The sequence below is a fragment of the Hippichthys cyanospilos genome, chromosome 3, assembly GCF_059441005.1.
Source record: "Hippichthys cyanospilos isolate Australia breed blue-spotted pipefish chromosome 3, RoL_Hcya_1.0, whole genome shotgun sequence".
Classification (NCBI taxonomy): Eukaryota; Metazoa; Chordata; class Actinopteri; order Syngnathiformes; family Syngnathidae; genus Hippichthys; species Hippichthys cyanospilos.
Window position 1 is genome coordinate 12,658,753 of NC_142371.1, and position 25,989 is coordinate 12,684,741.

The 25,989-nt window shown below is 40.0% G+C and overlaps 1 long non-coding RNA gene across 1 annotated transcript; it reads right to left on the reverse strand.

The window, feature by feature from the left end:
* Window positions 1-22,901: 22,901 nt before the first annotated feature.
* LOC148425788 (uncharacterized) lies at window positions 22,902-23,474 on the reverse strand. The gene is made up of 3 exons (XR_015864973.1): window positions 23,417-23,474; window positions 23,270-23,339; window positions 22,902-23,006 (listed from the first exon to the last, which is right to left on the reverse strand). It is a non-coding gene; the product is annotated as an uncharacterized LOC148425788 (long non-coding RNA).
* Between the last annotated feature and the right edge of the window lie 2,515 nt (window positions 23,475-25,989).

The following is a 25,989-nucleotide window of genomic DNA, read 5'->3' on the forward strand; positions in this document are numbered from 1 at the left end:
TTGGGCCGTGAGCCAAAACAACCAACAAATAAATAAATAACGTTCTTGCCCTTGGCCATTACAAAAATTGAAATATAAAGGAATTCTGTTTTAAGGATCAAAACAATAATACTTCCAAATGCTGTGAATTGACTCCTACATGCATGTCAATCGGAGATGCATCGTTCCCCCGCATTGGTCCTGGACTACGCTTTTCACCTAAGCGATCCCTTCATAAATGATGGGATAAATACCCAAAAGCACATTACTCAGAGCCCCCCCCCCCCCCCCCCCCCACCCCCCACCCCATCCTTGCTCATTAATGACAAAACGTGAGTTGTATGATATAGGTCACTTTAGGAACGACATCAGATGTGCGCACGGTAACTCACTGTGTGCATGTCAGAAGTTGCTCACCTTGCTCCAAAGCCTGCTCAGGGAGTTTGTGTGAAATGCTCAAGCACATTGAAAATTAGAGTGAACATTGCCTACAAGGTATTGTTAGGTCAAATGGGGGCATGGAGAGTGTGTATTTGCAATAAGCAGTACATGAGTTATATTTAAACCATTAGGCATCTCATACGCACATTTAACTGAAACGTATTATCTTCACGGTCTCTTCCCTGGAAATCAACTCTTGCTGTAATACCTCAACAAAGTGGACCGGTCGTGAACTCTCCTCCTCTGCAGTGCCAGCTAACCCTCAAATGGCTGACAGAAAAGCTAGGCACACATGCATAAGTGTGCACACAGATTCACTCATACATAGAGCCAATACCCTTCCTCTCCAAGGCACCCACCCAAATCAGAGATCAAAGGCTGGATTTGTAAAGCTAATGGCTGCTGCGCTGAGCCAGGAGAGGGAATGAGAGAGGAAAACCAGGAGCGAGCAGACAAAACCGTGGAGTCCAACTGACACAGACATGCATGGACCAAGAGTTTTGATTTACCACAAATTACTGGTTCACACAATGCTGCATTTTTCCTGCCTACTACAAATGACAAGTTAAAAAAAAAGAGAGAGGATGACACAGAATATAGTGGGTGGCATCTCCAAAACACCCTGACAAATGCCACACTGAGGCTTTCACACTTTAACTTTTATTGCGTACACTTTTAGTTGAGAAACACATCCACAGATGGTGAGTATCTCTCACTCATCGCTGTGTGGGATTGATGGTGTTGAAACAGACCTTTCTCTTTGTCTCGCACATGGCGCAAGTACTGCTGCTATTCCCACAGTGCACTCAGAGGCCATTGAGATAAATGGCATGCATACAAGAAAGAGGAGAAAAAGAATAATAGGAGGGGACACAAATGTGTCTTTGCCCTGAAAAGGAACATACAAATTTAAACCATTCACTTTGCCAGTTTGCTTTGTCCAAGCATTTATAATGCTTCAAGCTTGTCAGAAGTGTTCAGTCACTCCCACTCATTACCTTGAAATTATTTCTGTCACAAAAAAAAAAACAAAGCTCCTTTTGCTAAACTCATCTGCTATGATTTCCTCATCATAGAAACACTGAAGAGCGTTTTTCAGAGCCTATTTTTGAAATCCATAGCATTGATACTGAATCCCACATATTAAACCGTTCATATATTACCTTCTTCATTCTTGGCTTTCTGTTTCCACATCTCCTAATTAGGAGTCATTTTGATGGCAAGCGGCTGGTTGCTGGAGTGATGAGAAAGGAAAAGCAGCTTTTGCATACATTAGTGGTGGAACAAGGCCAAAATGCTAGATTTCTCCTGGTGACACCAACAGGGTGACTTCATTATCATGACAACAAACAAGCAAAATGAGCAAAAATAAGTGTCGGAGCAGCAGAAATGTGCTGGTAGCCGGTTAAATCTTTCCCCCGGAGTGCCAATACCTTTTTCACCGTGTTAATAAAAGCAGCTCGTAGTTTCAAATTGAGATTGAATGGTTTTGCGTCTTTGTACAGAAAAGAATATAAACATAAAAGGATCCATTCGCATATTTCAGCCACACCAAAGCCACAAACATACCTGTTTGACTGCCACGGAGTTAGCCAATGTGTACTGCCAGAAGATACATTTTCTTTTTCACCCATCACCAAGACTACCATCACTCATCATGATGTGACACTGAGGCTCCTTCATATCCCCAAGAGAGAGGATGAGGAAGAACATGATGCAGAGGGATGAGGGCCAAAGCCAGAGCTCTTTGTCAGGTGACAAAAGCTTTCCAATGCAACAATAGCTATCAATCATTCTCCCTGCCTGTCGGATTATGCGGATCACTATATGGCAGCAGTGGTATTCATGGCATCGGAGTGTTTATGGCAAAAGTGTATGTTTCAAGACCTGTATGTGAGCCTGCAATAGCAGATCACTAGTATTCTCCTTACATGATAACGATACCATAAATGAAGACAAGATGTCTCACTCAGAGGTGAGAGTGATGCTACAGTTTACACTAAACACTATTTGTGTGCACTTTCAGTCAGGATTGATAGAACAATCCTCTATTTTGTTGATGTGTGTGGAACACACAAAGGGTGTTTGAAAAGTGTTGGCATTGTGTACGTATAAGAAAAGCGCTTGAGCACCTTTGGACCAAGTGTTAACTCTTATAGGGACTTTATTGAAAAAGATATTTCAAAAAATCTGTTATCCCTTTTAGTTTTTCTAATGCTTAAACGTTTCATACATCCCACATACAGCACAATTAAATGTATCATGAATCAGGTACTGTACTGTAAAAAGTTTCCATTCATCCATCCATTGACCACTTATCTCTAGTAATATCATGGTTGATAGGTCCTTTCCATTTCTTTTCCTTTCCAGTCAAATACCCTGAACTGGTGTTCCTGTAAGTGTATATGAAGATTTTTCCTATTATTATTATTATTTAAAATGATTATGCATTTAAAGGCTGGAAAGTTTTATTTGTAGAGGACATATATCAAAGTTCCTTCATATTACTTGTGTGGTGGTACCTTCAGAGCAAAGTGGAGAAAGCAAAGCAGTTTTGTAGGGTGTGTCATCAAAAACAAGGCAAGACTACAGATCTGTTGAAGGAGTAGCACCCCCAGAAACTTGCACAGCCTGAAAATAATCAATGTTAGCTAGCCATGACTAAATAGTCATTCATGCACCAAAAAAACAGCAGCAAGCAATTGTGTCATCTTAATTTGATCATGCACATTTCCAAAGTGCAATGATGTCAAAGCCTTATGCAAGATCATACGATTTTTTTTTCATTTATACGTTAGGTGTAATGATTCTTCTTGAGGGTCCTTTATTAGTAAGTCACTGTGTGTGTGCGTGTGTTTGCGTGTAATACACACATATACACACATGCACACCCATATATATATATATATATATATATATGGTTTATTCGTATTTACTACAATTCAGAATCAATGTAAAATGCCACGAAATTGAAATTGTAAATAAAAAAATAACATCTTAATTCAAATACGCTTCCTGTGGGCTTCTGTATAGTACGTTTAGTGGACGCACAAAAACAAATACTGTATGGAGAAAACTGAACTGGACCAGTCATCATTGAAGGCAAAGATTTAATGTCTTACAGTAGAGTGGAAAATGAGGGGTTCATCTCCAACATGCAGACAGCAGAGCCAAGGTACATGCTACCATCCCAAAGGTTTTTCAACGGAGGCAGTTAAGGCACAGCTTTACCAAGAGACTGAAAGAAAAGACCGGTGCCTTGACCCAAACAACCCAAGTGGTACTAACATGTGATACATGGAAATCAAGAGCAATGTAAGTCTTTTGCAAACTCTTGTGATGAACAAAAACCACATGGTCGAAAATTTAAATACAGTGGGCCCACGTGTTACTAGATTAATCCGTTCCGCGGTTGGGCTCCTAAGGCGAATTCACCGTATGGCAGGTAATTCAAACCTGTTAAATAGCTAATGCGTTTAGAACCCCAGGTAAAAACATCACAATTGTACATAAAATAAATGCAATTACCCAAAAACGCCCGCAGATAGAGACAAAACAACACAAATACAGCCAACACCCTATGGTCGTGAGAGTTGTTTTTGTTCCAAAACCGGGAAAATACCGTAGAGGGGACGAAAAAACTCAGTATTTCACATCGAAACATGAAGAAAACGTAAGCCAGGGACGCTGTAACATGGGGGTCCACTGTACAACATTTCCCCATGTTGCTAATCTATGGGCTTTGACCATCACGGATCTGGTATTTGTGACTGATAATGCTTCCTGTTCGTTCCGGCTTTTGTCCCTGGATATTAGTTAGGAAAGTCTTCTCTCCAGAGTCGGAGTTGCGTTTGGGGTCGCAGCCCTTGGATGTCGACCAGCTGCAACCCATGGTGGAACAAAAAAAGATGACTGGGAGGCAGGGTTTACACTGCAGCGCTCACTTTTATTTTAACAGTTCATTCTCCTGCAGTATTTACTTTTATACCGTGACAGTACAAAGCTCTTGTTTGCCCTCTGCCACACCTTAGAGCTTTTAGCTATACATCCAGGCACCATACTTGCAACATCCCAATATGCTACACAAATTAACAAACTGGTACACATTTCATTCTCTACCCAACTTTGCTGTTTACATGGCCAACTTGGTGCAAAATATCTCCTCCTTAACTTTGGAGCCAAAACAAAACGGAAAGGCCTGGTGGAGGTCGGCTGATATTTACTCTTGCACGGGGTGGTACGGAGGCTGTGTAGGGGAGGTACAAAATTCTTTTGTTTTCATAAGAATTCTTCAATTCATATTTATCTGCTTGGACAGGGCTGATGTGAGAGAGCAAAATGAGCATGGATCAGTCCGATCGATGGGACTGAGGTGGAGAGGGTGAAAGCCTTCAAATTTCTCTGCACCTACATCGGAGAGGATCTCACCTGGTCCCACCACACTCGACAAATCATCAAGAAGTCCCAACAGAGTCTGTACTTTCTGCACAGACTGAAGAAATTCTGAAGAAAGACTCTTGACAACTTCTACAGATACACAATCCAAAGTGTCCTCTTCACCTCCATCACAGTCTGGTACGGCAACTGCACGACACAAGACAGGAAGGCTCTCCAGCATGTGATCAAGACCTCACAGTGTATCTGTGGAGCAGCCCATTCATGCAAAAAAAAAGCATTGTATGTTGTTTTTTAAATTTGTTTGTTTTGCTTGATTTGAAGTTCAAAAATAAAGTTTTTCATATCATATCACATCAATGCAGAACAATTTACATACCAGGGTTCTGAGGAGAACATGCAATATCAAGGGCAGGACACATCCTCAAAACGACTTGTTTGAAATGCTGCCATCAGGCAGTCGCTACAGGAGCCTGAGAGCCAGGACTGCCAGACTGGCAAACAGCTTCTACCCACAGGCCATCCGTATTCTCGACATATCCCTCATAAACTAATCTGCCTCCTACTGCACGCATAAAAAAGAAAAAAAATCATGATATTCTGCTCTTAATATTAGCACCATTGTCTCTGATTGCCGTTCATTGCTATTTATTTATTGCTCGATTATGGAAGGTATTCTGCTGCTCGGGGAGTGAACAGAACAATAATTTCATTGTATGGTACAACTATACCTATGACAATAAATCTCTTGAATCTTAAAATGCATCAACGAAGGAAAATAACACTTTGCCAGTGTTTAGGGTGAGGAGTCAATACTGCACAGTGGTGGGCTGTCAGGGCCAGCAAGGCCATCTCTGCTGGCCTAATATAACCCGACATTATCATAATAATATAACTATAATAAGAGTCAATTCCATTTTAAATGTATTTGTACTAAATACATATACTGTATTTTCCGCACTATAAGGCACACCTAAAAGCCTTACTTTTTTTAAAAAAAGCTGATGGTGCGCCTTATAATCAGGTGAGCCTTATATATGGATCAATATTGAGATTGGGATTCGTAGATGGGGAATGAACTGATAAAGTAAGCTTTACCTGTTTCTTTTGTGTGTTTACCGTTGAACAAGGTTGGTCATATTGACATTGAGTTATTATGCTATTGAGAGTTCAGAATTATTATTTCAGTTATTATTGTTGTTACTTTGAGTATTACTATACTGTAATTGCACTGGAGGAAAAGTTCCCTGATATAAATGTTGCACTACATGTTATACCTTGCTCTTAAAAGATAAACTGTCACGGAAATACTAATAAAATATAACATAGGACTGTTGTTTATTCATTTTGGGAATGAATGGAGTTGTCAGAAAGCTGGTTTGTAATCTACAAATAAAGTTTGACTGCTTCAACTGTTGGGCCTTATAAGTTTTAAAATATGTCATTAATTGAAGGTGCACCTTATAATCCGGTGCGCCTTATAATGCAGAAAATATGGTATTTGATAAAATTATTCTCCATATTCTCTTCTTTTCGTCTCATATTATATCCATATGGTACGTTTCCTCGTATGTGCTGTATGTGTTTGACAGCTGCAATAGCCAATCGACCCAAAAAAATGCCTTCAGGAAACCTCACGTACAAAGTTACGTGAGCGGACGGTCACAACAGGAAGGCAGTGCTATACTGATCCACCATGTTTAATGGTGGAAGCAGTTAAATAAAGAAAAAAACATGTTGCTCAACCAGTTAACGTTCGTGTTAGCGTACATCGAAGCCAGACCCACAGATGCTTTTATCTTGTTGTTTTTTTGTTTTGTTTTTGTTTTTTTAAACCCACAATGACTGAAAAAGAGCAAAACGGGAATTGGACCGATGCGACTTTCAGCATTGGCATCCATGTCAATAGAAAATGATTTATTATTAGAAATGAAACGCGAAGATAAACTCTACAAGCTGGATTTTGTATTGAAATAACTTGGGGACAGGCGTTTTGGGTGAGTTAATATGTTTTTGTCATTTTATGTCATTTATATTCAATTGTCACGTTTGTTTAGCTTTAGTTGTAGGGTTTTATTCATGTTTCTGTTCCATTCGCGTCTCCCTTTATTGTCTGCATTCTCGTTTGTTTGATTTGGTCCACGTTGCTGGTGATACTTTGTCCATCAAGTTTTGCTCCCGTTCGGTCCAGCCTCATTTCCTTGTTAAAACATCTATTTTGAGCCACATATTTCTCAGTTTTCCTGCATTTTTTGGATCTTGTTTCTTCTTACTCCCAACTCACCATGCCCAGACATGATACTTATATTCAATTACAATTTGTAATTTAGCGTACAGTCTTGTTAAAGTTTGCCTGCTCTACGTGGACTTTACAAAACTTTGTGGACAAATAATTTGAAATTATTACTTATTCTAAATTCTGGCACATAGAATGATAAATTTTAGTTGCTGATGCGGGTTTATTGATGTTTAAATGCTCTGAAAAATAGCCTGTATAGCCCAGTAATGCGTATGAGAGGTCGAATCACTGAAGGCCTAAGTGTGAAATCCACGGACCGCCACTGATATTGTAACATGGTTAAAAACTCCAAAAAGTTGACTTTTCATGACAGGGCCCCTTTAAATTTTATGGACCGTGTGATCACATGAAATTCGCCAGCCTGCATGCAACCAAACCCTTCCTCGTTTAAATGATGGTGGAAGATAGCATGGCCCCACAAAAAGGTGCCTGCTGCTCTTCACGTAGCCGACTGACTTCTAAGATTTGTTTTATTTTTCTACTGCCCATGTTAATAAAATATTATGTTCAATTACGTTTAGTGTAGTTGTATTCGTTTTCAGTAACATTGTTTTAAAAGTGGCCATTTAAAAGCAATTATGTCAAGTTGGTTGTGAGCCGGCCCACAAAAGGAATGCACTTGTCTCAACTGGTCCTTGAGAAAAAAAAAAAACAGACATAAATGTAGCTTTTATTATGTAGTTTTAACAAAAAGAATGTTTGTGTGAATGAGTTGAACAGTTTAAAGTTGAAATGTTTTAAATTGCTCAAAAATATAGGAATTATTATTTATTAAACAAAACAAAAACAATCATTGTTGTCTTTTAATTTGCAGTTTTGAAAAATAATGCAATAGGAATAATGTGAGCAGTTTAAAGTATTTTGCGTTGGCTAATACAAGGAGGAATTACATAAGAAAAATATAAGGCATATAGTAATTGTTGGCTGAGCTTCGTAAGTTCAGCTGAGATAGAAATGGATTCTAATGTTGGGGATTCATCGAACCAGCAGCCAGTTGTCATCTATTTTTGGATTTGACATTTCACAACTGGACTGCACAGGAAGAGCAATGGTGTTTTTTGCGAGCCAGTTCATTTAATGGGTAAGGAAGCACATTGGCAATGACCTCTAGATACACTCTCATTGAGGTCAAAGTTCAAGGTGAGCACAATGTAAAACAATGAAACTGGATGGTGACTGAAAGGAGAGGAGGGCTTTTGGCAAAAATCAATGTTTGGCCGGTGGTAGTTCTCCTTCTCAATCAGCCACTATGACAGCTGCTCCAGATGGCCATTGGGCAAGATGGCTGTCAGACCATCAGTATCATCATTACCCATAAGGCTCTGCTCAGTCAAAAGGTCAAGTTGTGGCCTCTGCAGTTTTGTCAGTCTGTAACACTACGGAAGCAACAAATATTGTTAATATCATCCGTTTGACACCTATCAACAATATGAGAATTTCATATTTGAAGAGTCAGAAAACGTGGTAAAGTAAAAGCATGCAATTACTTCCACAAATAGTTATGCCATCACGACTTTTTTTTTTCTTTAGTCTTAGTGTTACATAGTCAGAAGCAGGTGTTTTGTTTGATCTCATCATCATCTATCACTGGACATAAAAACTCAGGTTGCAGGACAAGCCTTCAAGGAACCATCATCTGATGGTGTTCATGGCCGGCGGCCTGTTTTTTTTTTTTTTTTCTTACTCTTTGAAGGGAAGATGACCCCTGTGACCTCTGTAGCTACATTGGACTGATCAATCTGAGAATGTCAAGTCACCGGAGGGCCAAGGGGTCATGCAGGGGACTGCTGAATGGCCTTTATCGGCTTTACTGAGAATCCTGTTGTGAAATGAGGTAAGAAAGCACAATAAAGTATGAAATTATCATGCCTCTGTCTTATCTGTCCTCAGTATAATGAGAAATTTCATGTACAATTTAATCAAACATTATATTGAAGTCAGCACTCATAAATGACTACAATTTTAACTGATTGAATTTGAAATCAAAACATCTCTTTTGTTGAATAAGTCTCATATACGTTTCTATATAAAATTTTTCATGACACTGGCCAAAAAGAGACGCTGAAGGCAAAGTTCTGTGAAGTCTACGTCCTGGAGTTTTCCAAAAGCAAAACATTCATGACGTTTACCTCGTTGACTTGAGAAGGGGTCCATGTGTTGGCACCATTTATGAACAGGGAAACAAAGTAGGTGTAAATATTGTCTTGGTTGTCTTGATGGAATTTGGTTTCTTTCCTTTGACAAATACCTTTATTTGTAGAGCCCCAAAAAACATTCCCACCATATATGACAATGCGCATAAATCTTTCAAATTATCATACATTATATGGTTTAGTGTAACACTCTCTAGTAGTAAGTAAGTAAGGCAGGGGTGCATACTGTATTGCCAAGCCAATAAAGGAAAAAAATATTTTTATCTTAATTAAGATTAACTTCCATTCCATAGCATTAACCACCAATTAATTAAATAGAGATTATGAAAACGAATCCCCAAATACATATTTTTGGTGTTTTAATTAAATGGTGGCATGGTGAAAGACTGATTAGCATGTCCATCCCACAGTTCCTATGTGGAGTTTGCATGTTCTTTCTGTGCCTGCGTGGGTTTACCCCATGTACTACGGTTTCCTCCCTCAATCCCAAAAACATGCGTGGAAGGTATTGGATCCTCTAAATTGACCTTAGGTGTGTTTGTGAATAGTCATTCATCTCTGTGTGCCCTGCCATTGGCTAGCAACTGGTTCGGGATGTCTCGCGCCTTCTACTCAAGGACAGCTGAGTTCGACACCATCACGCAGGTGAACCTGGTGAGAAAGAGCAGCTGAATGGATGGATGAATGATTCCAGTTACTATGTTGCGACATTGTTGTTAGACTGAGAAAAACAAAACAAAACAAAACAATCAAGCAGTTCAAATGACATCATTTTAACTACGAAGCTGAGGTATCAGAGACCTGCAATAAACACTTCACTACTGCTGTTATATTTCATATGGAAGCCTTAACTGAAAAAAAAACAAAATCTCAGTTTCATTTGTTTGCCACAATGGACGTTGCCATGGTTGTTTACCGCCAAGCTCTTTGTACGCTTGTCAACAATATATGTGATCTTTTTAACAAACGTTCAAAAATGCCAAAACATAAGTCCTAAGAAACAGGTGTGTTCATACTAGCTCTTGAAAACGTACAAGGAGATACTAAACATAACCATTCTGACAAGCTACAGAACTTCTACATTGCTTATGCATGGTAAAAACCAATAGGATCAATGAAGCACATAGATATTTAGATTAAATTGTATAACCAATAAGCACATACCATGATTATGCAACTGGAAAGCACAGTCAATTTTGGGAACATTGTTCTAAGATTTATTTAAAACTAACACTTATTCAATTTGAGCTACTGCTTGTCCTCATGAAAGAGCCTATCCCAAATGAATTTGGCTCGAGAGCTTGGTTGCCAGCGAATTGTATGTTACTGTAACTGTTTATTGATTGGAAATTGTTTGTAGAATGAATGCCTGCCCTGACAATGACCCCAACCCACATTGTGAATGACAATGGAAACATATGCCACGTTCCAAAAAAAAAAAAAAAAACCAAAATCATCAAAGGCCACATTGAATTGGATTGACACGTGATTTCATTGTTTGCAACTGAAGTTGCAACAATGAAATTAAATCCTTTGAAAATATCATAAACATCATCCAAACTGGTACAAAGATGAACAAGCCCCGATCATGCTGAAAAAAGAAGAGAGACCACAATAAAACAAAAAACTCTAAAAGCTATTGCCCTGCTGAGAGAATCTAGCCAAAACAGTTACGAGAACAAGGGAGGCGAAAGCCGACAAAGGGGGTTGTATTATTGTCCTCTTTGCAATCTTCGGTGAGGTGGGAGGGAGCATGTGCTATGTTATTGAAATCGCCGAGTCCTGAAGCACTCTAGTGTGATTCTCATTAACTAGCACAACGTTTGCCGTATTTCCTCTTTATTATTAAAACAGCAGTTTTGTTTTTGCTTCTTTTCTGCAGACCTAAAGAATGTCCTAATTTAATCAACAAGGGTAGGCAAGCACAATAACAAAAAATATTATCAACAATAGCACCATGGCCTCCGGTAAATTTCATGGAAAAGAGAGCATGCCTGAAAAGAGGAAACGTGGTGTGAGTATTCCTGCATTTGTGTGTGCGCGTGTCTGTTCAGCATGTTTAATGATTTTACGTGTCAACTACCAATAATAGCTGATAAACAGGCATTGTTTGTGGACCTTAAAGAAAGCCACTGTGACCATCACGTGACCAAACTCAACAACCAAGCTCAGTCCTCAGTATTTTGGCAAACTGACCCGACTCACACCAAACATCACTGTGACACTCCTACACTTAGATGCACACACACATTCACTTGTTGACATCAGTATTTTTCTAGGAAGAATGACCTCAGGCTCACCCTATCATAGTCCATCTGACCTCTTTTTTCCCCCATGACCTCTGGATAACCCCACAGACAACCCTGTGACAGAAGCCTCTTTTGTATGCAGCCCACCCTACATACTGTAAATACTGCAAATGTGAAAATGTATCCCTAAATACATCCCCTCAAAGTGACCTTTTACCAGACACATTGATGTTAAACAATACAGCAGAAGCTGATCATGAAAATTTACACCGTAATTTCAATAGGACATGATGAAAGGATGAAAGGATAGAAAAGAAGTATACTGACAAAGTCAAATTTAATGTCTGGCTACAAAAATGAATACTTAGTTTATCTTGTTTTGTACTTGATCTTTTTTTTTTCTTTTTCAAACTGGATCCAATTAACTTGTGCATGTGTGCATTGTGTTACGCGTGTATAATGTGCAGAATCACAGCATTTGGTTACTTAGCCAAGGGGGTGGGGTCAAGAGGGAATTTTAATCACATTTTTTTTAAATGTTTCCTACGTCCAATTAGGCTTTTTCATAATCTTACCTGAAAATAGTCACTCTGGCCTGTTCCTCTCGAACAGGGATCTGAAAATGGCAGCTCCAGAGCCACATGCGGCTCTATCATCCTTATTTTGTGGCCCTGTGTGGCTTGCGAATTAAATAATGCTTGGTTCATACCCAGTATGGACAACGAAACAAACAACACATTTGAATAGCAGTCAACGAAGTCCGCGTGCTAGAGCAATAGTCCGACACCTAGGACGTGTTTGGAGTGACGGGACACGAAAGTAAAAGAGGAAAGATCATGAAATTTGTATTGTATTTTTCTTTATTCGCTCAGTCGCTCACTTGGCCTATGTATCCAAAGTACAGTACGCATGCTGCATTCACGTAACACCAGTAAACAGCAATTCTTAAAGGGACAGTGTGTTCGATGTAGACAGTTTTTCAGTAAAAAGGAATAAATTAAATAATTGTAAATTTCAAAATTTGCAAATGAATGTGTTCTTAATGACCAGCATGACGTTTTAAATATAATCATAGGTCTAGTTATCGTTAAAGTAAATTACTTGGGGGGTGGCACTTCTCCGGAGGCGGCCACGTTTGTTTTAGTTACGGACAATGGTAAATGCATCACCTGCAGCACCTCCTACTATCCCTGATGAAAAACTGTCTAAATCTTACACACTATCCCTTTAAGTCGACATAATGTGGCTTTAGGACCCCTGTGTGTGAACAAGAACGGACTCAGACGTTTAGCCTGCTTGCTAACAAAAGCTGCTGTAAGCAACTCTTCTGCCACCTACAACCCAACTGACTTCCTCAAATATAGAAATATATCTGTTGGCAAAAAGTGTTTGCGGCTCCCAGTGTTGTCTCTTCTGCGAAAACTGAGTCAAAATGGCTCTTTGAGTGTTAAAGGTTGCCGACCCCTGCTCTAGAATATGGTACATAGGCCAACTAATGTCAAGTCGTAGTGAGTAGAGAGCATGCATAATTCAAGACTTTATTATAAAATCTTGTTTGCCAGTCAGGTGTAACATGCTGGTAATAATGGGAAGGCGGGGAAACATTGCAAAATTTGTGCACAATGCAATAGCTCCATCATATTTGAAATGCAAACTGACTCTTGTGGTGAGAGACTGGTGGGAGTTGGAGGTGCACTGCAATGGCTTCTGGGAGTAGAAAACAAACAGCGCTGTCAAAACAAATGCTTTAATGCCTGCAGAGGCTGTCCTGCACTCTGCAGTTAGCGAGGCTGGTCCATATACCACCCTGCCTAATGGGCTAATATAGATGAGGCCTTTTTTCTGGTGGTTTTGTAAGCCCAACTTTACATCAAAGACCCTTGAGTAATTGCTGATAAGGGGTTAATAAAACATTAATGCTTTTTGTAATTAACTACAACTCTGAGATACAGTACACCCCCTTTGCAAACACCTCTCTCACTCACCCCAAGCCATATCTTGTCTTCTTTTCATGTCACATTGTGCTGCTTCGTGCCATCTTGCCTTTTTTCTGGGGTTGAAGAGAAATCATTAAAAGAGAGCATAGGATAGGCCAGAAGGGAACAAACACAGGCCTAGCTTTGTTTATCCTGCTCTAGAGAAAGACGGGGTGGCGGGTTTTTAATTAAAGGCTTCTGAATATTAATTTGGAAGGGTGATGGAGGCTCCAGCAAGGTCAAGATAAAAAACAAGAGCTTCATCACACTGACTTTTACAAGAACTGAGCCTCCAGAAAACAAAACACGCTCATTAATTGTCTCACGTAGGCCACAAAGAGGTTCGGGCAAAAGTAACGTTGCATCATCAAAATGGGAATTATTGTTGTTTTCTATTACCTGAGACAAGTAGAAGAAAAACATTTTCTGGCTTAAGCGCTTTATGTATTGCTTATTGTGTAACCTACATACACTACTCACAATAAGTTAGGGGTATTGTTATTTGCCTGAGAGTTTTTTTCCTATTTCATCTGAATTTTAATGAAATAAATTCCGCAAGTGCTACATGCACTTCTGCCAAGTCACATAGGGGTGAGATACCATCATCCAGTCTCTGCTTCAGCTGGTCGCAGGCGTGTTCTTTTGGGATTCAGGTCAGAGGACAACGCCATACCATTTGAGGCATTCCGAGTTCCAGTAATCTGTGACAGTTTTCACATTATGTGGTGGAGCAATATCATCCATGAACAGAAGGTTGGTGGAGTGGTGGTTGAATATTTGGAGGATCATTTTGGATTACGTCTCAGAGGTAAAAATGTGCAGTGAGTAAGCCATAGACAAGAATCACATTTATTTTGCGCTGACTGGTGATGCCTGCCCAGACTGTTGCACCTCCTCCAACAAACTGAACTGTGGGGACCATGTTCACCTCTGCAAATCACACTCCAGCCACACTGATGACCATCGGTTCGACGAAAAGGTGACACGGCACGCATCAGTGAATAGGACTAGAGCATGGCCACATTGTCTTGATCGTATGCTCCCGTGACCACTGCAAACATTTGCGATGGTTTCTTGGTGTCACTGATGTCACCTTTACCAGTCTGGCAATCAAGCCAATGCGGTGGAGTCGGGTGCGTTGCTTTTTCTGGATATTCTAGTACCCCTTACATCTTGTGAACAACCCTGCAGCTGTGTGGCAGCTGCATAAGGAGAGCATAGGTCCTTGTTGGCCTTGGCAATGGTCCCATTATGTACAACACACTGAAACCATTTCATGAAAAATCGTAAAATCAGGTGTGTCTATTACCCCAATACAATGGCCTACAAATTCATAATTATTTTTGGACTGCAAATCCGATTTGATTTGGTGTACCCTTTGTAGTAGCATCTTACAAGACATTTCATATTATTTATGTGGAATAATGTTTTATGAATTTGTGTACAGTATAAAAAAAATCTTCCAAAGATGACTGATGTGCTGAAATCCAAACAGTTTTGTAAATGTTCTCCACTGGCCACAGACTACAGTCATCAAATTAATGATTCTATGATTAATGATGGTGCGTTGCAGAAGGTAGACTGCTCAGTGTAAAAATGGATACATCTTAACTTCTGTGCCAGTGCAAGTATAGTTTAACATTTGTGAATTTGGTAAAAAGGCAATGTCTCACTGGGCGTTCCTGCGGACCACCCCTCCGCATGCAACTGCTAATTTGACTAAGACTAAATATTAGATAACATATAATGTGATTTATTATGTGCCACAGGTCATGTAAAGGTGATTTTAATGGATTAGATAAGTCTGGTAGATGTCATCAAATTCCATTCATAAATAAGACAATATCATGGGACAATCCTTCTGAATTATCGTGGAAATTATGTTAGCACCCCTGTGACTGCAGCAAAGGAGGGAGAGGGAGAATCAGACAATACGCACGTCGAAGGCTGTCTCCGTTTGACATGAACGAGAGAAGCTCCCCTTGAATTATTGTTTAGCTCAATTAATAAAACAATGTGATCATTGTCATTTCAGAACCGTTTAAATAGCACTATTGGTGTGTGTGGGTGTGTGTGTGTGTGTGTGGTGTGCGTGCTTGCATGTCTGTCTGTTAAATGACACCATGGTTGAAGGTTGTCTCCATTATTGTTACAGAGAGGATAAATTTCTCTGAGTCACTGAAAGATTATTGTCTTGAGTGGGGGGGTACGGTCATGGTCGCAAGGTAATCTCTAATTGCATGTGTCACATACATAGCCAACGACATGATCCGCAGCGGAAGATCCTTCAGTTTACTTTTATGAAAAATGCCTCTGTCATGCATGGACCAGTCCATTTCTTTTTGTGCAATCCCAAAACTCTCTTGCGCTTTGTACATCCTGATTTTTGATGCAAATGAGGGATAGCGCCAGGATAAGTGGAGAATCATTCTGTCCCAACATGGTGCACAATGACACAAGGTCCCTGTTACGCCCAAACATAACATGTGCAAAGTCGAGGAAAATACCAAAACATAGAAAATGCCACTTAGTTCGACTGTGCTTTGCAATACATTGCACTCTACATGAAACTTGGGCCTCATATTTTGTCTATAATAGTCAACTTGCACTTTCAAATGATTTATTGTTTTTCTAATTGTATACATTCATAATACCTACCTACCTTCCTCAACAAGAATATTAAACAACATATATGCCACAGCTATGTTCAACACATTTGAAAATGAACTGTTGAATGAGCCAATTGTGAATGATCAGTAGCTATAGTTGTTATTTATATAATAGTTGTTCTTAATACCCCTGAAATTTTGTTGAAAAGTACTGTAAGTAAGAGAGTCATGCACACGACACAAAGACGCAAATAGAAACACACAAGCAAGAGCTCTTTCTATTGGCAAAGCACACAGAGACACAGCCATGCAACTCTATGCAGTGGATGAGACCGTGGGAGTGTGTGGTTAATATTTAACAAACAGGAACAGAAATAGATGGTTTGTGTGTTCAGTGCTGAATGGGTTTCAGCAGTGGCCTCTGTGGTGCATGAAACATTTAACACTCTGAAAACAGTAAATCATAGAAAATAGGAAACTGAAGTTTCGGAGGATAGACTTGTACAAAAATGGATTTGATGAGGGATGAACGGATTCTGCTGATTGTTTTTCCAACACTGCAAATATTGACCTTTTTTTGCTTTTGATTTTACAATGAACATTTTATTGAAATACTAATATACACTATTGTTCTCATCTGTTCTCACTTGCTATGCATATTATGGGATAAATAGCCCTGTTTTAAAGCAGTCACATCACAATTGTCTCTCCAAAGACTGTTAACTTCAAGGGCAAAGGATAAAAACGTGAAGCAAAATTGTCCTGTTTTGCTTTGGTTTTTTTGCTCTTCCCTGCCTTCTCGACCTGGCACATGTGCTACCTGTGCGTATGATAAATCTGTTCTTTCTCATAATCTATGTGATTCAAAATGTGATATATGTGAGCATGAACTTTGAATTATGGCCGCAACAGCGCATCGTAAATCTCTCCTCCCAAACTCCAACTGAGTATACAATCTCACACTCTTTGGTTTGGTCCACTCATAAATCTCTTCAAACTGGAGCAGGGGTGCACACTGTTTCTTTCCAAGACTCTTTTTCACAGAAGTTGCAGACTACAGGTTAGACTAAACAACGCGAGGGAGCCCTGCCACCTTTGGGAAGCACGCATTTGAAAGCAACAAAGTAAAGGATCTGAAGAGGATAGCTTTCTCACAAAAAACTAAAAGGAAAACATGGAAATAAATATTTGGATTGTCAGAATAAATTTAGAGGATTCAGTTCATACAAATATGATTTTGTCTGCTTAATGAATTAAATTTCAAATAAATAACTGTTAAAAAAAAAAAAGAAAAAGGATAGAAAAAAATAGAAACAATCAAATGTCCCAAACACGGGAGCTTGGAAGAGCATGGTGTGATTTTCCAGGTGGCTGACAGTTTGGGTCAAAGCCAAAAGGGAACCGAGTGGAATCACACTGTCAGCACAAATAACCAAAATGGTGAGAGGACAAAGGCTCGAGTTAGTTACAGCTGAAAACATAAAAAAAAAAAAAAAGATGCAACCACAAAAACGAAAGCATTGTTACATTTTTATGTATTAAAGTGACTCTGCTAAAAGTAATGTTGCACCCTGAGTATGCGAGTTAGCATGAAATCCATCTGCAACACCCTCAAAAAAAGAAAGATCATGTGGCAAACAGTAACATCCATGTGCTTGTGACTGCGATTGAAATATTATGTAGCTTAAAATATTATTTAATATTCTAATAGATTTGGCTTAAACCAAATGTTAACGATATTAAGAGCTGTTGAACTGTTGTTACTGTGCCACGATAGTGCTAGTGCAACTTTAACCAAAGTATTTAGCACAGTACCGGCCACTTGATTGCGATATTGAAAATTGGTTTTCGGTCAGACAAGTTTTGCAACAAAACGAGGGACACACTACGCAAAAAAGAATAAAGGTTCTGTAGGTGAAAGCCTTGGTTGCGTTTTATCCCCAAAAAGAACTGAAAGATCTCAGGGGTGCTCTTCTTTCCCAATCCACTGTAAAACGCATAACTGAGTGAAGTGTCCCCCCTTTGGGTGAATTAAGCCTGCAGTAACACCTGGCGACAAAAAGCCTCGCAAATGAGCACAACGAAACAATTTTTTGCAGTCGGTCAGAATGCAGTATAAGTCTGTCCGCTTTACATTACCTTACAGCAAAATAACTGTTGGACATACGTATGAGAACCAACTTAAATTTCCTGAAAGCTACTGTGAGCTCAAGTTTTTGAAGCAAATAAATTGAAGACCAAATTCAAAGAAATGTGTGTGTTTTTTACATTCTTCACAAAAGCTCAACTGTGGGTATTTGGTTCATTGGTATACATTGAACTGGTATTCAATGTCTTGCCAAAATTTTCTCCAGCTACTTAGTCTTCCTTTCAAATTTCAAAATAGATGTTGGGGTAATTTGAGTTTCAAACTTGCCTCAGATCCCAGTGATGACAGCGGTACAAACAAACAAACGATAACAGTGTCAGGATGCTTGAGTGAAACAGAGTCCACAAACATACATCAGCATTTGAGTGCTACTCCTTTAGTTTGTTAATTTCAATAAATCTGACATGTATCTTCTCATACTCTGAGTTTCAAGTCCTTGCTGTGGCCAGAGAAAGCTGGCAGATGGTACCGCAAAAAAGAAGCCGTCTCCATCCGTAAAGAAATTGTGCTTAAACTATTGGAATTTTTGCATTCAATTATATTAGTTATGCAATCATTCATATTCCTTCATATGAGATGCAGTAATTGTCAAATCAACGTAATGTTCCAGATAGTAAATCAGCCTCACTCTTTCTACTTTGTTCCCCCAAATGGCAAATGGTGATTTTCTTCTCCCTATCAAACAGAGCCACAGCTTGCGTTCAGTGAACTGATGCACCTGATATGGTTCATTATGACTGTCATTTCCACTTCTGTTCCTAGTGGTGCCACTGCAGCCATTTGCTGTGGCGCTGTATAGAGTAATTAGTGTGAGTGTGTTACTGTGGATATACGGGATGCAGTCTTGTCGCCTCCATTTCAACTGACATTCATCGCTCATCAGTCCACTCACAAATGATGATGATCAACATACGGCGCATCATCGAAGCTAATGAGATGCGCTTTGCTGATGAAAGCCATTCGTCGAAATTCAAGCGTAGAAAAAAAAGGCAGAGGAACAGAGCGAAAGAGAACCAGGGTATTAAAAAAAAAAAAACTAAACACGAAGGTGCCTTCGGACAGCACTCATTTTTCAATCTAATAGCATTAACTAAGATTCATTAACCACCAGCCATCGTTGTCTTACACAAATGTTAAATGAGTTTTTGTGGGTTTTCTGGTTGTTTCCATATCTTGTCTGGCAATTCTTAAGCGTTTGAAGAGATTTTGTTCATTTGTTTTAATGACTAATAAGGTTGAAAAATCATCTGGGAGGTAAGTCCATTTATACCATTCTACATAGCCAGTGACCAATAACTTGCTCCTGGAAATGTGGCTGTGGGGGTGTGTGTGTGTGTGTGTGTGTGCATGCATGCATGTGGGTGTTGCCTGTGCAGACGGGGCGCTCATCATCTCCTGGAAGGATTGATATGAACATTCTGTCACTCATGGACGGCACAGATGGCTAATTTCCGGAAAAGAGCAGATTTGAGCCAGGTTTTGAAGAGAAAAAATAGAAATGGCTTTTTAAGGTGTGTGTGTGTGTGTGTGTGTGTGTTCTAAGACTTTGCGTGTTTGAGAGTGCCTATAATGTAGCCAGGGTTCAGTCAGGCTTGACCACCGACAGATAAAAGCTTTGTGTTGTTGAGTTGCCAGCCCAACATGGCTGCCTGTCAGAGTGGGGGAGCACTGTGTGTGAATGTGTGTGTGCGTGGGTGTGTGTGTGTGTGTGTGTGTGTGTGTGGGGGGGGGGGGGGGGTTATGCAGTTAAACGTAAATGTGATCTAGGTGCCCACAGCTGTGGAGCCCTTCCAAAGTATTACCATTTAGACAAACAGATCCACTCCACATCCATTGTCCATATAAAAAAAGGGGACACAGCAAACGTCACTTCACTGTTTAAGATGAGGTATCTTCCATCAAACATTGTCCAAGGCGATGGAAAACAGATTCTGGAGGAACTAATGACCAAGACTAAGCACTAAGCTACAGGCCAGTGGCTTGGTGAGACAAAGGAACACATTTGAGTCCTCTGGGATAACTCATTTGAACTTTGAGGCCTTGCTTCAGTGATGACCAATGCCAGAATGTGTCCTAAAGAGAGAGAAAAAAATGTAGTTTGAAAGAACCCGTGTCCCAATTTAAAAGTTGTTGTTTTGATCAGACCTGCCTTCAGGAAGATGTGTGGGGCCCCTTGTGTTAAATGGGATATGGGGAGATTTCCTTGTTGTGCCATAGAATCTCATACACAATTCGGACTTTGCTTGATGACCAGAATTGACCTCTTTGCATACTGCATTTGTCTCCTGATGTTTATTCTGGAAAGAGATGTTCACTTACTTATTTGTACTGCTATAACATGAAAAGAAGGCTGCATTGCATCCAGCAAATGAAGCTCTGTCTTCAAGAGTATCATCCATCCATCATGTTAACGGCTTCCCCACACAAGGGTCACGAGCGTGATGGAACCTATCCCAGCTGTCTTCGGCCATTAATCGGAATATGCCCTGAACTGGTTGCCAGCCAATCGCAGGGCACACAAAGTTAAACAAAAATTCACTCACAAACACACCTGAGGACAATTTTGAGTGTCCAATTTACCTACAGAAGTAGCCAGAGAAAAACCGAGTGTAGGCAGAGGGTGAACATGTGAACTTCACATGCGAATGCCGGAAGCAAACAGGTGAACTCATATCTATGAGGCAGATGCGCTAACCACCCTGCTGCCCCATGTGTATCCATCAGAGTGTATCCTAACCCTAATCCATCCATTATCTAGTGCTGCTTATCCTCACAAGGGTTACAGGCTCGCTGGTGCCTATCAGTACCAGCTGACTTCAGGCAGTAAGCGGTCGACACCCTGATCTCCTTGCCAGCCAATCGCAGGGCACAGAGAGACAAATAACCATGTACGCACCCAATCACACCTAAGAGCAATTTAGAGTGTTCAATGCATGTTTTTGGAATGCAGTATATAGCCCGATTACCCGGAGAGAACTCACGGTGGCGCGAGGAGAACATGTTAACTCAGCCCCCTGATCTATCAGGCGGTCTCGCGAACCACTTTTCCATTGAGCCGCCCCAAGTGTATCAGGTTTTTGGCAAATAAATGCTTATAATTTAATTGTATCATTGTGCAATAAAAAATTGCCATTTTACTTCCTTTGTTGCAACAACTTTTTCCTGGTTTTGATTTTGGTTTTGTTTTTTTAAATAAACTGAAAGGGAATTGGAAAAGGCCCAATATTCTTCAACAACAAGAGGGAATTGTTCAGAGCTGTATACATAGTGTACAGTACTATAATTCAAGATCATCATGGTCACTTGAGATCCTTACAAAGATCAAGCATCACAAAGTGCTTCTTCTAGCCTTGTTATTGACTATGTATGTTTTCATCAATAATTGTTCAGAAAACAGGTAGGCATCCATTATATGCATATATATGTTCATGTTGATGTTGTGGTTTTACATAAACACCAATATTACCTTGTTTTAAATAGATAATGTTGATGGTGTGGTTTCACATAAACACCAATATTACCTTGTTCTAAATAAATAGATGTGTTTGTTATTCGTGTCCATACTCCGTGTATGACGGATCTGGTGAATGGCACCAAAAACATATAGCATCTTGTCCTTGCCCTTGTCAACAAGGAACCGTCCGTTATCCCTCACTTAGCAGACAAAAGGCACTTCTTAGAGGAAGGCTCATCAGTCGCCTTTGCAACTCGGCAGATTCACTCCATAAATCCTAATTATACCCCGCCAAAGCCCCCACCCCTTCCTGCACACACAAATAAATGGTCAGAAAGTGTAAAACATCTGCTATACGCATCGTCTCAGTGGCTGTGAAAGTAAATCATCCTTGTCAGGTTTTGTTATAAAGTCAAGCGAGTCAAGAGACTTCAGCTCATCTGAACGTTAAGCACTTTTTTGGTCTGCACTAGCACCTCGTTGACCTTAGTTACTGATTATTATTTTGTTTCTTTCTTTTTCTTTTGTTCGTTTTTTCCGTTAGTTGTGTATACTTGACAAAAAGTGGTGTCTAGGGGAGAGTCACTGAAGTAAAAATTAGGGGCACAAATCTTTGAGAGAAAAAAAATAGTATAGTAAGCTGAACAGACGTCGTCAAGAGTGCAGCTACTGTTTACCCGACCCGTCTCATTTTTTTTACACCCTTGCATTTCCGTAACCATCAGGAATGTAGCTTTGGGTTTGGGACGAGACAAGTGCATGGCTACTTCCACAAAAGTAGTCGATCCAACCCAAAAAAAAAGTGAGTACTCATTGAGATAATAAAAGCATTGATTTTTACTTGTGGGGGCTGCATTTAATCTCCGAGTTGGCCACACGATTAGATGGATAAAATGGGTGGGTTTTGTAGCTTCAAGTGTATCTTTGGAGGTCCCAAACTGCTGTCTTGGCAGGTATGTGCAATACAGTAAAATTTGATAAATATCTGATGTAGCACTTGTTATGCTGTAATATGAATTATGATGTTGGTTTTGTATTATAATTTATAGGCTTATAGGCTAGTGCAGAAGATCTTGGCTCGGCTAGGAGGAAAGTGAGGTGCTCAATGACGAAACGGAATGCATATAGTCAGCAAGGTGTTATTATGTACAGTGAAGACAAAATAATACAACAGAATATATACAATATATACAATGTGCACAGGGGTAGTTGGTTGGCTCACTCAGTCAGTGAGTCACACGGCAGGTGAACGCACTGGTCAGTTCGCTCGTGGGTTTAGCTCGCCATCAACGGGAACCTGGCCTGTATAAAACAGGACCAGCGATACATAATATGATAATCTACTATTGCACATAACTCACCAAGTAAAACAACATTTTGCAATATCACTTGATAAATCATTATATCATCATGATCATAATTGTCGTGTACATGAAATAAAATCCTAGGGTGTCGATAGCAGATTGTCACTGCACAAGAGTACTCCTTTATACATTGAAGCAGTGACACGATAGCCTTAGCGCAATAGCATTAGCATGATAGTGACAAGCAACATGCTGACTCACCAGTCCCTCGTTTACAACAAATCATGGCGTGCACAATTTCTCGTGAGAAGGGCGGAACATCTGCAATGGTCTGCAATGGTGGCAGTACAACAGTTACTGTCGTGGTCGAAGCCGATTATCGCGGATTCAAATCGGCTAGGTTCGTACCTGTGTCTGCTATGGTCCGTCCCGCACCCAACTCACGAGGGAATGCCGGGCGCGGCCATGTTTAAAAAGACGTGCGCACGACGTCTCGCGATCGATCTCGCGATAGGTCGACACGATAGCTCGATGCGAATCAAGTCAGGCTAGATAATAGCAGGGTATTGAAGAAAGTAGCTGGGTTCCACTGACATTCGAGTTTTTGTGTCATGTCCCACATTTGCCAAAACAGTTCACTCTCAAATACTCTAATTTTAATGGACGGCGCCATTTTGGGCACGGAGGTGACATCAAGTCATTGATGCACCCACCACTTGACATGCCCCCCACTTACTGTCAGTGATCCTTGTTGTCATTGCTAAAATAGAGTATTCTTGGGGTGGACAGGGCTTCTCATTTGGAATTCGGCAATGAAAATGGCAGTACTGAATTGTCAAGACAAAGAAAATGCCGTGGTACATTGGAGAGACAGCAGGGCGAAAATGGAGCCTGCCGCTTTGGTTGGTTTTGAAAGGTTTATATTAAGTGCTTCTATTACCATGAACACGGTTTTGGAATGGATAAAATGTAAGAAAATGGACTAAAATGCCTAACTTGAAAGGCTGAGTTACCATCAAGTCACCCACAAACCATCGCTCCAACTTATGTACATTAGTGGCTTGATCAAGAAACGTGTGTGTGCCCCCACTCCCAATTGCTGTTTTACTAGTAAGTTTTTCAATAATATAAAAGGCTGTCTTTTCATCCAGACATTTAATTACCATGCTATTTTGTGGTTCCAGCCAAACATGTTAAAAGTTCAATAATTCACACAACCCTCACCTATTTTTTTTATTATTTTTTATTATACAATTTCATTATATATTTTTTCATCATTTCATTCTTTATCATTATGTATTAATTAGGTGCATACTATACATTTAATCTGCAGACAGCATTGGCAAACTAATTTCAAGTCTTTGGATTTGGATTTAGATTCACCACCAGACTGCTAAGCGCGCGCACACACACACCCACACACACACACTGGATTGACGCAGTCATCGTCACTCCAGCAGCATACATTTTTCCTATTTTACGTATCCAACTTCTTCACATGTCCACTCTGTGGCTTTTGGGGCAGGTGCTGTAATATTGCCAGCACCACATCAAATTTGAGTCTCTTCTTAGGCTTCTGTCCCAGTAATTTTGCTTGGAGATTGTCTTTGTAGCGCAATACAAGAAAATGATCCCCACAAACTACAGAAGTCCTGCCAAACAGTAAGGTTTTTTGGGAGTGGCCCATACACATGTTATGCGGCTTCCCTTCTGCTGAATCAATAGGTTTAGGCACAGAAAAGTAGTGCCTCCCTGTCTTTGTTTTTCCTTGTATTATTGGAGCATGAATGCATTTTGCATTGGATGATTGTAGCGTTTTCACAGACTAGTATCCTTTGCAAGCTGCCTGGTCCCTGTGACAGCCAGTAGCAAGCTAGCCTTGCCTACGAACCACTCTATGTCGGAGCTTTGCTCCCAGGAGCTAAGGACTGCCATGGCATCTCCAACATGATCTTGTGAGCCCTTAAAACCTTGCTTTAATAAAAGCTCAAGTCTGGTGCAAAATGAGGTCTAATTCTGTGCATGGGTGGAGTTAGAATTGGTAGAACAGGTGGAATTGGGAGAAAGGGGGCATTTATACCGTTGTAGGATGGAATACAACCAACTCCCTGTGGGCGAGATTAAATAAAAAAATAAAAAAAAATAGTGATCTTACAAAAATTATACATGAAAAATCTTGAAGCAGTTTATATGATAAATGAATGTAATTCTTTTACTCATACGTCATCGTTGAAAATGTGAAAAAGAATAGTGAATGGCTGAATCACCTGATACAATTGTGATCATTTTGTATCCAACATTAACGGATTTTCACATTGAAAAATGAACATTTTTATAAGGTTGTTGCTTTATATTTGAGGCCATCAGAATACCCATCAGCTCAACTGACATAAAACACACCATATGTCTGAAACACTTTGTCTCAATTTGTCTGAATGGGGCTGTGTTGCAAAATGTGACTTTTTTTTTTTTAAATAATTAATGATGCAAGATATAAAAGCTGGAATGGACATATTTTGGCAGAATGTTTGTTCCAATGTGCCGATGAAAAATCCAATGGTGTGAAAAATGAACAAGTCAGAGCACAAGTTCAAAAAAATGTGACAAATGTTTTTCTCTGTTAAATTAATAGAAGAAGAAGGTTACAACACTGAGAAATTGTTCATGGAAGACTTAGTTTTTACGAGAGCATTTATTAAAAGTATCATCATATGAAAGAAGTGTACTAACCAAGCCCTTGGTATTGATAGTGCATTGTTGTTTACTCGTGTTAAAAAACAGATGGCCCCAAAGTATGTGATGTGGGGGTAAGGGGAGTGTGGCAGCAGGTTCACACTAGTTTAGTTTTGTGTGTGTTGTCCGTGCAAGCGTCTGGTATTTTCTTCGCCCTCGTCCTTTTCTGCCTGTCTCCTCGCCTCTTCCTCCCTCTCTCTACTCAGCAGCCAGCCCACCTCAGTGTAGACAGGAGGTCAGGTCATGCC